The 15,974-nt window shown below is 37.6% G+C and overlaps 1 non-coding gene and 1 pseudogene across 1 annotated transcript; both read right to left on the reverse strand.

Moving 5' to 3' along the window:
- Positions 1 to 2,124: 2,124 nt before the first annotated feature.
- Positions 2,125 to 2,231, reverse strand: LOC129035865 (U6 spliceosomal RNA). The gene has a single exon (XR_008502360.1). It is a non-coding gene; the product is annotated as a U6 spliceosomal RNA (small nuclear RNA).
- Positions 2,232 to 5,020: 2,789 nt separating this feature from the next.
- Positions 5,021 to 5,407, reverse strand: LOC129035350 (chromatin accessibility complex protein 1-like; annotated as a pseudogene).
- Between the last annotated feature and the right edge of the window lie 10,567 nt (positions 5,408 to 15,974).

Raw genomic sequence — 15,974 nt, forward strand, 5'->3', positions numbered from 1 at the left:
AATGTGAGAAGGAAAATAGTTCTCATTCTTTAAAATTGTTTATAAGAGCAGGATCAAAACATATTATTTGTATCTATAAATTTTCTAACCACTAATGGTACCAGGACTTCTTGTCACTAAAAATATGCTCTGTAATGCATTCCAGTGGAAAGCAGTGTTTATAGTGCACCTGAATTAGACTTGTGTCAGACAGGGGTATTGTTCTAAAATTAATAATGAGTTGTAAGATTGTATACATTTATAATTAATTTTTCAAAACCTTGGGTAGTTGGTGAGACTTATTTCAGGTATCTTTTCTTTATTTCTGTAAGTAGCTTTGATCCTTGCATGCAGTACAATGCACTCTAACTAGAATTTTAGCTTTAATGTTACCATCTGAAAAATATCTTCTGGTTGCAACTTTAACACATTCCTCATACATGATATAAAGTGCAACAATGTTTTATTGGTAGCATACCAGTCAGTACACTGCTATTTAAGTTCTGAAAAAAGGAGGCAAACAAAAACCAACAGGACAACAAAAACAAACTTTGTGGTCATTTTGTGATAATATGATAAAATTTTGCTCATTCTGATTTTTTTAAAAATAGCTATTTAATCATGATATATTTTAGCATAGTCACATAAAAAAAACCTAATTACTGTTGCCAAAAGGAGAATGCTGAACAATGATGTTTGTGGGATAAAATTCTTTTGTGGAATTCATTAGCAGTATCAGACACAAAAATATTTATGATGTTATAAAACTGCTGGAAAAAAGAAGACATTCTGTATAGTTCAGGGTTTATTTGGGCCTCAAACTACTTTTATGACCTTGAAATTCTCCCAGGTTGTGAGTTCACAGAGTTTATACAATGTGCAAGGAACACCTTTGAAATGAGACTGAGAAGCCTTTCAATGAATTTTGATCACTCAATATAATTTGCTATGAATGCTATATTCAGTCTACATAGCAAAGTTACACTGTAGGTTTGGACAAGGGAGAGGGTTATGTCCTAGTGATACAACCTTGAATATCAGACCTACATTTTAAAAATAAATAGTTTATGAGTGCTATATTCATAGCAAATGATATATAAGTGATCAAATCCATTTAAAGTCTTCTCAGTCTAGAGAAAATGTGTTTCTGTATGAAGTCATAGAATTTCTTCTTCCTTAGATTTAGCCTTATCTCCACCCCCCCATATTTATCTACTCTAATGGACATATTTGTTTTTCTGTTTAGCATCCCTTTCTTCTTCCTCCTCATTTTGAAACAATACTGACACATTTCACTAACTCCTGGCTGTAGTGGTAGGTCCCAGATATAATCGCTGCATTTCTTTTCCCCTGTTGTAAGTATTGGGTTAGTACTGGCCATGTAAACTACACAAGCCAGCTAGATATACCTTAGGACATGTAGTTGGAATACTGTAGCCTGAGTGCTTTCTCTCCAACTGGTGTAAACACCAGTTGCTACAACCGTAAAAGGAATTAATCTTAACCTTAGACTAAAACTTATTTTAAAAAATCAGAGTGATTGGGGTGAATTGGATCACCCAAATTCTGCTCTAACTCTGGAATTCTAGTTATATCAGTCAATACATTTAAGTTACTGTTAAGGCAATTGGAGCTGCAATTCCTCTTGTTATTTGCATAAAACTTCACAGACTTAGCAACCAAATTATTCTTTTCAGAAAAGGAAACATTTATTCTTCCTGCCTTAACCACGTATAAAAACTTCTGTATTGTCATAATAAAAACGACTAAATTTTTCCTCAGGCTTCACTCCCCAACAGTTATACCGTTATTTATTTTCTCTTTGAAAACAGATATACTAAAATGTGTGACAGGTTGTAGGCATTGCCCCCAGATATCCAAAATCCAGGTAGTAACTGCTTTCTTTCTTTCTTTTTCCTTTTTTTTTCTTAATTATACTTTAAGTTCTAGGGTACATGTGCACAACATGCAGGTTTGATACATGGGTATACAATGTCATGTTGGTTTGCTGCACCCATCAATTCATCATTTACATTAGGTATTTCTCCTAATGCTATCCCTCCGCCAGCCCCCAACCCCGCAACAGGCCCTGGTGTGTGATGTTCCCTGCCCTGTGACCAAGTGATCTCATTGTTCAATTCCCACAAAAATATAGAACGCTTCAGGAGTCTGCATGTCATCCTTGCACAGGGGCCATGCTAATCTTCTCTATATCATTCCAATTTTAGTATATGTGCTGTCGAAGTGAGCACGGTAGTAACTGCTTTCTGCTCTTGCAGAAGCAAGGTTGTAGGCTGAAGTGGAACTCAACCTACAAAGCAAAGTTACACTGAAGGTTTAGACAAGGAAGGGGGCTATGTCCTAGCAATACAACTTCGAATATCAGACCTCCATTTTTAAAATAAGTAGTTTACGTCCTCCTTCCTGGGAATTTCTGACCACCTTCTCTGTGAGATCTAGCCTCCTACTATGCGATGTTTCTTTGCTTCTCTGTTTTCTGGGCAATTTGTACTGGATGTCTTCTCCAAATTCCAGTCTCCTCTTTTTATTAAAAAAAAATTAGTATAATTTAGCTCTTTCTGCCTCTTTTTAGCTAAGATCCACCTTTGTACTTCTAAGGACTCCTTAAAGTGCTCTATTAAATAACAGATTAGCCAAGGTCTGTGCTGTCCTTCAGTAGCTCAAACCTGGTGAAGGCTCTGTGATTGACATCTTCCTTATTTTGCTCTTCCATAAGACTCAGTGGAAAGGGCAATTCGTTTTCTGTGTTATTTGAATCATGCCTCTTATCTTGAGAACAGAAGTAACTTTATACACAACTTTAGCTCTTCAATGAAATTGTCTGTCTCTCTCATAGAACATGAACTCTGTGAAGGCAAACTATCATACTAACATTAGTTTTTCTCTTCGCAGCACATAGGTATTCAATAAATATTTGTGGAATGAATGAAAATGTAACAGAGCAATACAAATAAAAATTCAGTATATGAGGGAATTTCATTTGACCAAATATCACAGGCATTTGCATAATTTTATCCAAGTACTATAGTCACGTGTCGCTTAACAATGAAGCTACATTCTGAGAAATGTGTCATTAATGGTGATGTCCTCGTTGTGCAAACATCTTGGAGTGTACTTACACAAACCTAGATGTTATAGCCTACTACACACCTAGGCCATGTGGTATAGTTTCTGGCTGTTAGTCTACGAAATCTGTACAGCATATATAATTTTTGATTTTAAAATATTTTATATTAAAATAAATGTTAATAAACAAGAGGAACAGAAAGCATCATTGATTGCCAGGGGACAGAAAAGACTGAATACAAGGGGGCAGAGAGGAATGTTTTGGGTGATGGATCTGTCCTGCCTACCGACTGGTTACAAAACTATGCATTTGTCAAAATTCACAGACTAGACAAACTAAAAAGGATGATTTTACTGAATGTAAATTATAAACCTTTTCTTCAAAAAGAAAAAGTGAGAGAGGAACTAAACATATACCCTATGTGGAAAAAAAAAGTCTTATAACAGGTTTTGTCTTTTTTTTTTTTTTGAGACGAAGTTTTTGCTGTTGTTGCCCAGGGTGGAGTACATTGGTGTGATCGTGGCTCACCGCTACCTCCGCCTCCCGGGTTCAAGCAATTCTCCTGCCTCAGCCTCCTGAGTAGCGGGGATTGCAGGCACCTGCCACCATGACTGGTTAATTTTTTGTATTTTTAGTAGAGACGGGGTTTCACCTTGTTGGTCAGGCTGGTCTCGAACTCCTGGACTCAGGTTATCCACCCACCTCGGACTCCCAGGGTGCTGGGTATGGACATGAGCCACCGCACCTGGCCGTTTTTCTCTTACAGACAGTAAAAACAAGTACCAGGGATTTAAAGCAAAGAACAGTATGAGAGAGATCTTCAACAAATAAATGTTTCAAAATGTGTGTTTCTTGGTTTTTTTTGTTTGTTTGTTTGTTTTAGAACAACATGCTTATACCAGAGGTAAGGCTTATTTTTGTATTTGATTTGATAATTTGACTTGCAATTTTTCTATGGGAATAAAAGTGTTAGAATGCTTATTTTTAAATTTCACAAAATTTGCAGGCAGTAAGCAAGGCCTTAGAGCCATAGACGGCTCTAAAACTAGTTCTATAAAGCATCTTACCATAAAAATATGTACAGATTTTTAATAGAAAAGTGTATTTCTTTACAGTAGAAAAATAATATTTGAACAAGTAGTCAACTTTTCTTGAAAGACAAAAATTCAAATGTAACATACTACTTATAAACTATTTAGCTAAAATTGAATCAAGCTGTTTATAAGAACTGATTCCAAAATTTACATATATAAATGTACATAACTGATCTGTAGAAGCGCTTCAAAATCTATTGTAAATTTAAAAGTTAAAATTGTCCTGGCGGCCAGATGCAGTGACTCACGCCTGTAATCCCAGCACTTTGGGAGGCCGAAGTGGGCAGATCACAAGGTCAGGAGTTCAAGACTAGCCTGGCCAATATCGTGACACCCCTTCTCTACTAAAAATACAAAAATGAGATGGGCATGGTGGCACGCGCCCATAATCCCAGCTACTCGGGAGGCTGAGGCAGGAGAATTGTTTGAACCCAGGAGGCGGAGGTTGCAGTGAGCCGAGATCGTGCCACTGCACTCCAACCTGGGCGACAGGGCGAGACTCCGTCTCAAAAAAAAAAAAAAAAAAGAAAGAAGCAAAGAAAAAGGAAATTGTCCTTGCAGTTTGGTGCTACAGCAGATCAGCCCGCAATGGCTGCCGCTATCCGCTGCTTTCTTGGTGTCTGAGCTGTAGAGCGGACCTGTCAAAGAGGGGCTGCTGTTTGGGTCACTTTCCCTCTGGCTGTTTGTGGCGCAGGTACATGAGTACCTCAATCTTGTCCTGGAAAGAATACCACGCACTGGAAGTCTGCGAAGAAGTGAAGACACTAAAGGGGCGCAGTGTTGTGTTTACTTGGTGGCAGTGGAGCGGGTCCAGGGCAGTCCTCCTTCGCCAGGTTGGTTTTTAAAGCACTTTTTTGGTTTAGGATTCAACTTGGTCATGGTCACTTTCATTATCATTGTCATTCTCCTCATCTTTTTCCCTCTTTCCTCTTTAAGTATTTTCGAGTATTTACTAGCTAAAATCTTCTTCGGCAATATATCTTCAAGAAACTGAAAAGTTTCTGATTCCTCTGCAGTATTTGCGAAATCGCTGTCAGTGTTTTCTTTTCCTTCCCACTGCCATGTCTTTATGAAAAGGGGGCTAGATATTGAACAGAGTTCCATGGCGTTGGCCGTGAGCACCAGCGCCTCCTGGTGGACGCTGGACACCTCGGGAAGCTCTTCATGATGACCCGGATGCGGGATAGGGGCGCCAGAGTAGCCGCTGCTGCCGGCGCTTTTCTTTGCCCACGACCACCTCCGCCATCTTCCCGCCACTGACGGTCGCACCAGGAAGTGACTGCTTGGCCAGCCGGTGTGTGCGGGGCCTGTGCAGCATATTACTGCACTGAACACTGTAGGCAATTGTAACACAATGGTATTTGTGTATCTAAACATACCTAAACATAGAAAAGGTAAATCATAGAAATGTGATATGAAAGATTAAAGTGGTGTATGGGGCACTTCCCATGAATGGAGCTTCAGGACTGGAGGTTGCTCTGGGTGAGCCAGTTTACATTCACTGGGTGAGTGAATATAAAAGCCTAGGATATGACTGCATATGACTATAGACTTTATAAACACTGTAGATTTAGGCTTACTAAATTTCTAAAATATTATTTTCTTCAATAATAAATTATTAGTGTATTGTTTCTTTTTTATTTTTAAACTTAACTTGAAAAACTGACTCTTGTAATGACACTTGGCTTAAAACGCAAACACATTGTACATCTTTTAAAAAAATTTTGTTTTTGAATATTCTTCTATAAGCTTTTTTCTATTTTTAAAATTGTTTTTACTTTTTAAACTTTTTTGTTGTTGTTAAAAGTTTAAGAGAACCAAGACACAAATACATACATTAGCCTAGGCCTACAACAGAAACAGAATCATAAGTATCACTCTCTTCAGTCTCTACATCTTGTCCCGAGGGAAGGTCTTCAGGGACAATAACACACATGAAACTGTCATCTCCTGTAACAACGTCTTCTTCTGGAATATTTCTTGAAAGACTTGCCTGAAGCATTTTACAGTTAACTTAAAAAAAAAAATAAGTAGAAGGAGTACATTCTAAAATAATAAAAAGTACAGCATAGTAGATAAATCAGTAACATAGTTGTGTATTATTATTCAGTATGATGCACTATACATAATTGTATGTGCTATACTTTTATAAAACCGTCAGCATAGTAGGTTTGTTTACATCAGCATTACCATAGACACATGGGTAATGCATTATGTTACAATATTATGGCTACAATCTTACTAGCTAATAGGAATTTTTCAGTTCCATTATAATTTTATGGAATCACAATTTTATATGTGGTCTATTGTCAACAGAAACATTATCTGGTGCATAACTGTACATTTACTTGTTTAATTATGTTAACAATTATTGTTTATAATGTAATATTTCTTTCTAAATTTAGGCTATTCTGTCTTTAATATTGTTGGTTTGGGTTGGGTATTTTATAAACTCTTAAAGATAATTGCACTATTAATTTTTAAATTTATTTTTATTATTTATTTTATTTATTTATTTATTTATTTTGAGAAGGAGTCTTGCTCTGCTGCCAGGCTGGAGTGCAGTGGCACGATCTCGGCTCACTGCAACCTCTGCCTCCCAGGTTCAGGTGATTCTCCTGCCTCAGCCTCCCAAGCACCTGGGACTACAGGCGTGCGCCACCACGTGCGGCTAATTTTTGTATTGTTAGTAGAGATGGGGTTTCACTATGTTGGTCAGGATAGTCTTGACCTCTTGGCCTCATGATCCACCCACCTTGGCCTCCCAAAGTGCTGGGATTACAGTTGTGAGCCACTGCGCCTGGCCTAAAATTTTTAAATAAATTTTCTTTGCAATATTCCAGAAAAAACATTACTAGAGAGTAAATTTTTTATGCTTCTTATTGGTCTATGTTGGAAACAATGGCAGATTCTTGGGCTTTCTGGCTACTTCATTTCTATCAACAAAGTTACATCATAGAAAATGAATTCAGAAAATCAGAGAAACGTCTAGTCTGGGTCAAGTAGGAAAGGTAACCAATTCTCTAAAAATTGATCTCACCCATACAAACTGTATTCCCCCAGGTCTTCATAGTCTGTGGTTTCAAAATGTGTCATTTAAAAAATAATATTTAAAATTTTACTGGCTCTTGACACCTTCTGCAAAATACATTAGCCCTTCCAAAATTCATTTTCACACTTCTATGTGTCTCTGAAATTGTCTCACATATGTTCCCAAAGGTTTCCTCCACGATTCTTCAGTTCTCATCCCCTCATTGATGTCTGACACTTCTGAAGCCATTCTATGACAGAACCTTCCCCACCTCCTGATGCAAACGCCATATGTGAGAACATCTATGTTCTATCTACTTTATAGCCTGTCCATAATATAGTCATATCATGATCCAAGCAAATTTGGGGCAGAGCAGTAGGGGGTGGCGAGTATCTAAAATGACACAAATTGTGCCATTCTCTCTCACAGAAATTCTAGCAAATCATCTCCATTATCTTTCTATCTTTCTAAAGTATTAATCAGTGGATTGGAACCCCAGTGGAGCCCAGATAGCATACCGTCCTTCTTTTCCCTTAAAAACAAACCATCTACCCACTAACCATTGACAATGAAAGCAACATCTTCCCCCTCCTATATCTGTTATGCATCTCAACTTTCAGTGTCTCTGCCTAGCAGTACCTCTCTTATTGTAACATTTATCTGAATCTTGATTAAGCTTAAGAAAGAATGGCCTATATGTACTGGCATATTTGTACCTCCTCTTCAAATTCATTCTCTCCCCTTCTCCACCCTGCTTTTTGCCCCAGGTGGCTGACCTGTATAAACTATATCATTAGGCTTCCTTCACTCTGCCTTTCAGTTGTCTTACACCAACAACGAGCCTGAAGAAAGGAGAAAGCAGAGTGAGGTCAGAATATTTCCCCCTCTGGCTTCCTTCCTGATAGGTGAGCTCAGGTGATCTGAATGCTTTCACCAAAGATCACTTCATCTTTCCAGGTGACCTCTACATGACTCTCTCCTGTATTCAGTGACTGAACTCCTTCCTCAGCCTAAGGATGTCAACAGTTCCATTGCTAGTAACCTTGAATTATTCAACCAACTTTTATGATTTCCCTCACTCACACATACATTGTAAGTAAAATATTATTGGATCAGCCTGTTTGTATATGCCATCTGTTTTTGTTTTCTGTGGGGACCCAGACACAGAGCAATTGGTACTGCAACTGACCCTACAAAAAACAGAGCCTCACAGTAGGATTCAGAAGAATTAGGTTGCTCATGTATTTGAGAAGCAAGAGACATGCTCCTTACAAAAAGAGGGGGTGAGACATGGAAAATTTATGACAGATGAAGGTGTTATGATTACCAGCATTCATTTTTACTGATGATAGCATAGGATGAAGAGGTACTTCAGGGAAATCAGGTTTCACTTAGTTGTTATGAATATAGTAGTGATTTTAGATATTTCAGCTATTCAGCTGCTTTTTCTGGTTCTAGAGAACAAACACAGGGAATATGAGAAATTAAAACCTGTGAGCATGCAATTAGGGATATGCATGGGAGAAGAAGAAAGATTCCCTGACGTTTTGAATGAGTCCTTCCTCTCCTGTAGTAGAGGGAAATTTATAACTTGTGGGAAATCTAAATTTTCTTTTTAAGTAAACAGTTCCCAGTGCCAATTAAATGCTCTACCACACATCTCTAAGATAGTAGTATTGGTGGCAAGGACTGAAATCCTGACACATAAACTAAAGACATTTATTTAGACATAGATGAAGCTGGGAGTCTTAAAACTCCAAATTCCCCCAAATTTCTGTGTAAGCAGAAACAAATCTTTTAATTCTCTTAGAGAATAATCTCTTATATGAGGGAGAAAAAAGAAAAAACCTGATTACATATGGGACAGTTGCTTCCCAAGACAAAGTGAATTCTTTCTCATCTCAACATCTCTTATTGTGTCTAGGTTGATAATATGAGTTCGATCCCACTCTGTCAAGAGACGTACAAAGATTGTTCTGGATGTGATGGTCTCTATAGCAATTCAATTAATACATTATATTGAAGAAACCATGTTAATTGTACCTGGTGAGCAAAAAGTAACAAGTTTCTCAGATGTATTACTAAAAATATGTGTGATTGCAGTGGAAGATAAATCCCTCAGAAGTTAGAGGTCTGCTTCACAGGTGAAGTTTTTTAAGTGGCCAGTAATCTGAGGCTAGTACCTTATACCACCCATCACAATGCTTGGTAGGCTTCTTTGGATTATGCAGGCAATGTGTACCACATTTGGGTATGCTGCTCTTGTGTCCAGAATTGGTGGGTTCTTGGTCTTGCTGACCTCAAGAATGAAGCCTCAGACCCTTGCGGTGAGTGTTACAGCTCTTAAAGGCGGTGTGTCTGGAGTTGTTCATTCCTCCTGGTGGGTTTGTGGTCTCGCTGGCTTCAGGAGTGAAACTGCTGACCTTCACGGTGAGTGTTAACAATTCTTAAAGGCGGCAGGTCTGGGGTTGTTTGTTCCTCCTGTCCGGAGTTGTTCGTTCCTCCCGGTGGGTTCGTGGTCTCGCTGGCTTCAGGAATGAAGCTGCAGACCTTCACAGTGAGTGTTACAGCTCATAAAGGCGGCACGGACCCAAAGAGTGAGCAGCAGCAAGATTTATTGTGAAGAGCGAAAGAACAAAACTTCCACACTGTAGAAGGGGACCTGAATGGGTTGCCGCTGTTGGTGCTGGTGGCCTGCTTTTATTCCCTTATTAATGGCCCTACCCACATCCTGCTGATTGGTCCATTTTACAGAGAGCTGATTGATCCATTTTACAGAGTGCTGATTGGTCTGTTTTACAGAGTGCTGATTTGTCCATTTTGAGAGTGCTGATTGGTGCATTTACAAACCTTTAGCTAGACACAGAGTGCTGATTGGTGCATTTACAATCCTTTAGCTAGACAGAAAAGTTCTCCAAGTCCCCACCAGACCCAGAAGCCCAGCCAGCCTCACCTCTACCTCTCACTCTGACACATTTATTAGGAATAATCTGTAGGGCAGATAGATGAACTGAGAAAACTAAAATGTAGCAGCAGGTTCAGGCTATGGTGCAAGCTGACACTTGAGTCTTGAGGTTCAGTAGACACAATTGTATTGGAGGCAGCTGGGGCAGACAGAGATGCTAATGGAGAGCCTATGTCACATTGCACGAAGAAAGTCACAATACAGATGCCCAGTGCTTGAAGTCAGACCTCCCCTCCGCTGGCAATTCTTTTTCATTTCAAAAGTGTCATCTGGCTTGCCACTGGGCCGTGGTATATATCTGAGCTTCTGTCCAGAGGACACCACATAACGGCAACCTGATCTTCCCATCCTGAAGAAATGGGCATATTGGGTCCATTTTACCCTTACATTTGGCATGATCATCAACATACTGTTGTAAAATAGAAATAGAATACACAGATGTTGGCTTTAGCACATCTAGGAGACACAAATTATATAAGAGAGTAGCTCAGACTTCCATTGTACCTTTTCCTACAGCCTTGCTGCCTCTCCTTTAAGGTACATTATGGCCCGTTGGGTTGTTCCCTATTATTATCTGTTAGTTTGCAAAGTTGGGTGAAGGGCAGGCTTGGTTTAGGAATGGTTATGTATATTGTATGAGCACCAGCTGGAAGTGGATGGCTGCTACAGAAAACCTCACCCTGGAGTGGCCATGAAAGACATTGGTAAACTATATTAGATGGCATATCATGTTTTTCAACTTTATATGAAGTGAGAAATTGCCTAAATCCAGAAATATATGGACAATGGCTAATGGGTTGGTCAGCTGCCAAGAGCTGGAAAGAACAGAATTGAACATTTGTGGTAAGGAGATGTGAGACAGAAGTATATGTATGCACATAGAGAGTGAAGACACTTATGTCCTTCACAGATGTCCATCGGAGGGACAATCATTCTGGAAGAGAATCTTAATTATGAACTAGATGGCCTATCCTGTGGATGTCAGGCAAACTCTTTGCTCAGCCACAGTTGTTCTCTTTGTAAGTCCACATGCAAAACGGGCTTTGGCGGCAGCAGGGATGGAAGTGATGTCTGAGGTCAACAGCAGATTCTTCTCTTGTTAAGACTAAACTACCTAGGGCCATTGCTGGTTTGCCAATTTGCCAGCAGTAGTGACCAACAATTTTCTGATGGAAAATAATTAATGACATGGTCACATTGGAGAGGATCATCAGATAGGGGGAGTGCTTTGTTCTCACAGAGTAGACACATATTCTAGATGTGGATTTGCCTTTCCTATACTCAGTACTTCATCTGGTACTACTACTAATGGATTAATGGACTTTCAGAATTCAATACCATGGAATCCCTTGCAATGTTGCTTCGTACCAAAAAACACATTTTAGGGCAAAGAGACTACACTAATGGATTCATGCCCCTAAATATCACTCATCAAGCTACGTATTCCATCACTCTAAAGTAATGGGCTTGATAGAATGGTGGAAGAGCCTGCTGGTGGCTCAGTGTTAATACTAGCTTAGAGAGAACACTCTAAAAGGTTTGGACACTATCATAAAGTATTAAAGATATGCTTTCAATAATTGTGTCAATAAATGATGCAGCCTTCCCTAATGAGAATGTAAACAGTTTTGGAACGAAGGGAAAGTGACCCCACTCACTGTTACATTCAAGAGTGTACTTAAATAATTTTTGCCTCATGACCCTAGAATCTTGGTTATGGTTGATTTGGTGATCAAGGAAGGAATGTTTCCACCAGAAAAATGGCTATGTTCTAGATGAATTGAAAGCTATCTGTCCGTTATCCATATCAGGCTCCTTTTGATGCTCAATGAACAACTGAAATAAGTGTCTCTCTATTGCCTAGGTAAATGATACTGACTATGAGGAGAAAGATGGTCTATATAATAGAAGAGATGAGGACTACATTTGGAACCTGAGAAGTTCACTATTCAGTAGAGTGCCTCTTAGTATTCCCTTGCCCAGTAATCAGTTAAAAAAACAAAACAAAACAAAACAAAACATCTCTAGAAATACAATAAAAATAGAAACATCAAGAACTTGGATCCTGCAGGAATGAGGATTTGGACTATACACACCAACTAAAGAATTCTGTCTAACTAAGATGTGTTGACAAAATTAATGAAGATATGGAAGGCGTATTTAGTGAAAGTGGCTGTGATACCATTTTTTAATATTTAAATTTCATTGTGATAAGAACACTTAACATGAGAGATACCCTCTTAACATTTCAAGTACACAACTTATTATTGTTAACTATAGATGCAATGTTGTACAGATGATCTATAATTCATCATGCCTAACTGAAACTTTATACCTATTCAACAACAACTCTTCATTCTCCCTACCATCTGGCTTCTGCGAACCATTGCATTACTCTCTGCTTCTACGAGACTATTTTAGACACCTCATATAAGTGAATCATTCAGTGTTTGTCTTTCTGTGACTGGGTTCTTGACTTAATATCCTCAACATTCATCTACTTTGTTGTAAATGGCAGGATTTCATTCTTTTTAAAGGCTGAATACTATTCCATTATGTTTATGTACCGCATTTTCTTTATCTATTCATATATTGATGGTGGTTTCCACATCTTGGCTATTGTGAATAGTGCTGCAATGAACATGGGAGTGCTAATTACCTCTTTGAATTTCTGATTTTTATTTTTTGGTTGTATACCCAGAAGTAGAATTTCTGGATTATATGGCAGTTGTATTTTTAATTTTTTGAGAAAGCAATATATTGTTTTGCATTGTGGCTTCACCATTTAGCATTCCCACCAACAGTGTACAAAAGTTCCTGTTTGTCTACATTCTCATTAATATTCATCCTTTTAAAAAACATATAATAGCCTATAATAGCCATCTTAACAGTTGTGAGGTGATATTCCCATATTGATATGCATTTCCTTGATTATTAGTGACATTAAACATCTTTTTGTATACCTGTTGGCCATTTGTATGTCTTCTTTGGAGAAATGTTTATTCAAGTCCATAGCCTATTTTTTTAATCGAGTTATTCCTTTTTTGAATATTGAGTTGTAGATTTTGTTTTCATATTTTGGAAATTAACCCTTTATCAAATATATAGTTTGCAATATTATCTGTCATTCTGTAAGTTGCTTTTTTTACTCTACTGAGTGTTTCCTTTGCTGTAAAGAAGCTATTTAGTTTGATGTATTCCCACTAGTCTATTTTTGCTCTTGTTGCCTGTGCTTTTGGTGTCATATTCATGAAATCATTGCTAAGATCAATGTCATGGAGTTTTCCCCCTAGATTTTCTTCTAGGAGTTTTACAATTTTGGGTCTTACATTTAAATTTTTATTGCATTTTGAGTTGATTTTTCTGTATGGTGTAAGATAAGGGTCCAATTTTATTCTTTTGCATGTGGATATCCAGTTTTCCCAATGCTGTCAAAGAGACTCTTCTTTTCCCACTGTGTATTTTTAGTACACTTGTTGATCAGTTGACTGTATATTGGTGTATTTATTTCTGGGATCTCAATTCTGTTCCATTGATTTATGTGTCTGCCTTTATGCTAGGACTATGCTGTTTTAATTATTGTAGCTTGTAATATGTTCTGAAGTCAGGTAGTGTGAGCCTTCCAGCTTTGTTCTTTTTTCTTATGATTGCTTTGGCTACTTAGTGTCCTTGTGTTTCTATAAAAGCTTTAGGGTTTTTTTTTGTTTGTATTATAAATATCATTGGGATATTGATAGGGTTTTCATTGGATTTGTATATTCCCTTGAGTGGTATGGACACTAACAATATTAAGTTTTTTAATCCATCAACAAAGACATCTTTCCATTTGTTTGTGTCTTCTTTAATTTCTTTCATCAATGTTTATGGTTTTCAGTTTATAAGTTTTTACCTCATTAGTTTATTCCTAAGTATTTTATTTTTTGAAGTTATTGTAAATTGGATTGTTTTTCTAATTTGTTTTGCAGATTGCTCACTGTTAGTATATAAAAACACAACTGATTGTTGTATGTTGATTTGATAATTTACAGCATTAATGAATTCTTTTATTAGTTCTTACAGGTGTTTTTTGTTGTTGTTGTTGACTCCTTTGGGTTCTGTACAAAGAAGACAGTGTCATCTGCAAAGAGAGATAATTTTACTTTTTTCTTTCCTGTGTGGATGCCTTTTATTTTTGCCTAATTACAATGATTAGGACTTCCAGTACTATGTTAAGTAGAGGTTTTGAGAGTAGACATCCTTGCCTTGTATCTTACTTTAGTGTAAAAGCTTCCAGTTGTGTAACCGTTGGGTATGATGTTAGACATGGACTTTTTACATATGGATTTTATTATGTTAAAGTAATTTCTCTCTATTCCTAGTCTGTTGAGAGTTATAATCACAAAAGCATTTTTTATAAAATTTTTTCAAATTCTTTTCTGCATCTATTGAAATGATAATGTAATTTTTATCCTTCATTCTGTTAATATGGTGTATCATATTAATTGATTTTCAGTAATTGAACATTTCTTGCATCTCAGGCATAAATAACACTCGGTTCCTTTTAAATTTTCTATCTCTTTGTTGAAATTCTCATTTTGATCATGTATTGTTCTCCGGAGCTTGTTAGGCATTTTAAAAATAGCTGTATTTAATGCTCTGTAAGGTAATTCATATATCTCCATTTCATTAGGGCTAATTTTCTAGAGTTTTACTTTGTTCTTTTGTTTGTATCACGTTTGCCTGTGTCTTCATTTTCCTTGACACTTTATGTTGGTATTTATGCGTTAGAAAAAATTGTCATGTCTTATAATCTTCACTGATTGGCCTTGAATAGGAGAAAATCTCCACCAATCAGCCTGGCCAGAGATTCTGTGGACATTTAAATCCTTCTTGTTAGTCCAAACTGCTGTCACTGTTCCTAGTAGCACCAAGGCATCTAGAATCTCCTGGGTCCCATCTGTGCTCTGAGATAGGTGAGACAGAAACCATTCCTTTGGATAGCACCCGGAGAAGCTGGAATGTTGAATTCTCATTTTCAGTACAGGAGGGAGGGAACTCTTTTTTCCCCTCAGGTAGAATCTGGGAACTGGGGTTTTCCACCCACTTACTCTATGCTGAGCTGGGAGGATGAGTTGTGTTGAGTGCCTGTGTTGCTAGTTCAGACTGCCATGCTTGTTCCAGGAATCTAGCATATGCCAGGTCCTGTGAGGACTTTAAGACAGAAGCCAGTCTCTTGGGTTGCATTCAGAAAAGTTGGAGCACTGTATGTGAAATCTAACTCTTTCCCATCCTGGGAAAACCTGAAAGCTGAGGATTTCGTCTTGGTCATATGTTGATGTGCTAGGTGTGAGGATTATAGCGAGAGGGTGTCTGGAATTTTCCTATTGGTTTCAGTGTCGTTCATTTCATGCTGTCATCAAGTGCAGGAGCCTGTCTACTAGTTTTTGAATGTTTCAAAAAAGAAATTGGTCTGCATATTATTGTTGAATCAGTGTGTCTAATTCCACCATCTTGCTGATGTAGCTCCCTGGTGATTAACAATTTAAGTCTTGTAATCATCTGCAGAGATAGAAAATATGACAGCCACGTTTTATGCTATTTATTTGTTTATTTCCCCTCCTATTCTTTGCTTTTGCATGTTACGAAAAACACAAATGGAAGCCTGCTGAATTCTTTGATGAGCAGCCTGTGTAATTTCTGTTTTTACTCCTTAAGTGAGAGTCAAATGTATTTATTAAAAAACAAAACAAAAAATCTGTGGCCGTTAGATTACATAATTTAATTAAAATACTACGTAAATTGATAACCTGTGAACAGAGAATGGTTGAAAAGTATATC

The sequence above is a fragment of the Pongo pygmaeus genome, chromosome 3, assembly GCF_028885625.2.
Source record: "Pongo pygmaeus isolate AG05252 chromosome 3, NHGRI_mPonPyg2-v2.0_pri, whole genome shotgun sequence".
Classification (NCBI taxonomy): domain Eukaryota; kingdom Metazoa; phylum Chordata; class Mammalia; order Primates; family Hominidae; genus Pongo; species Pongo pygmaeus.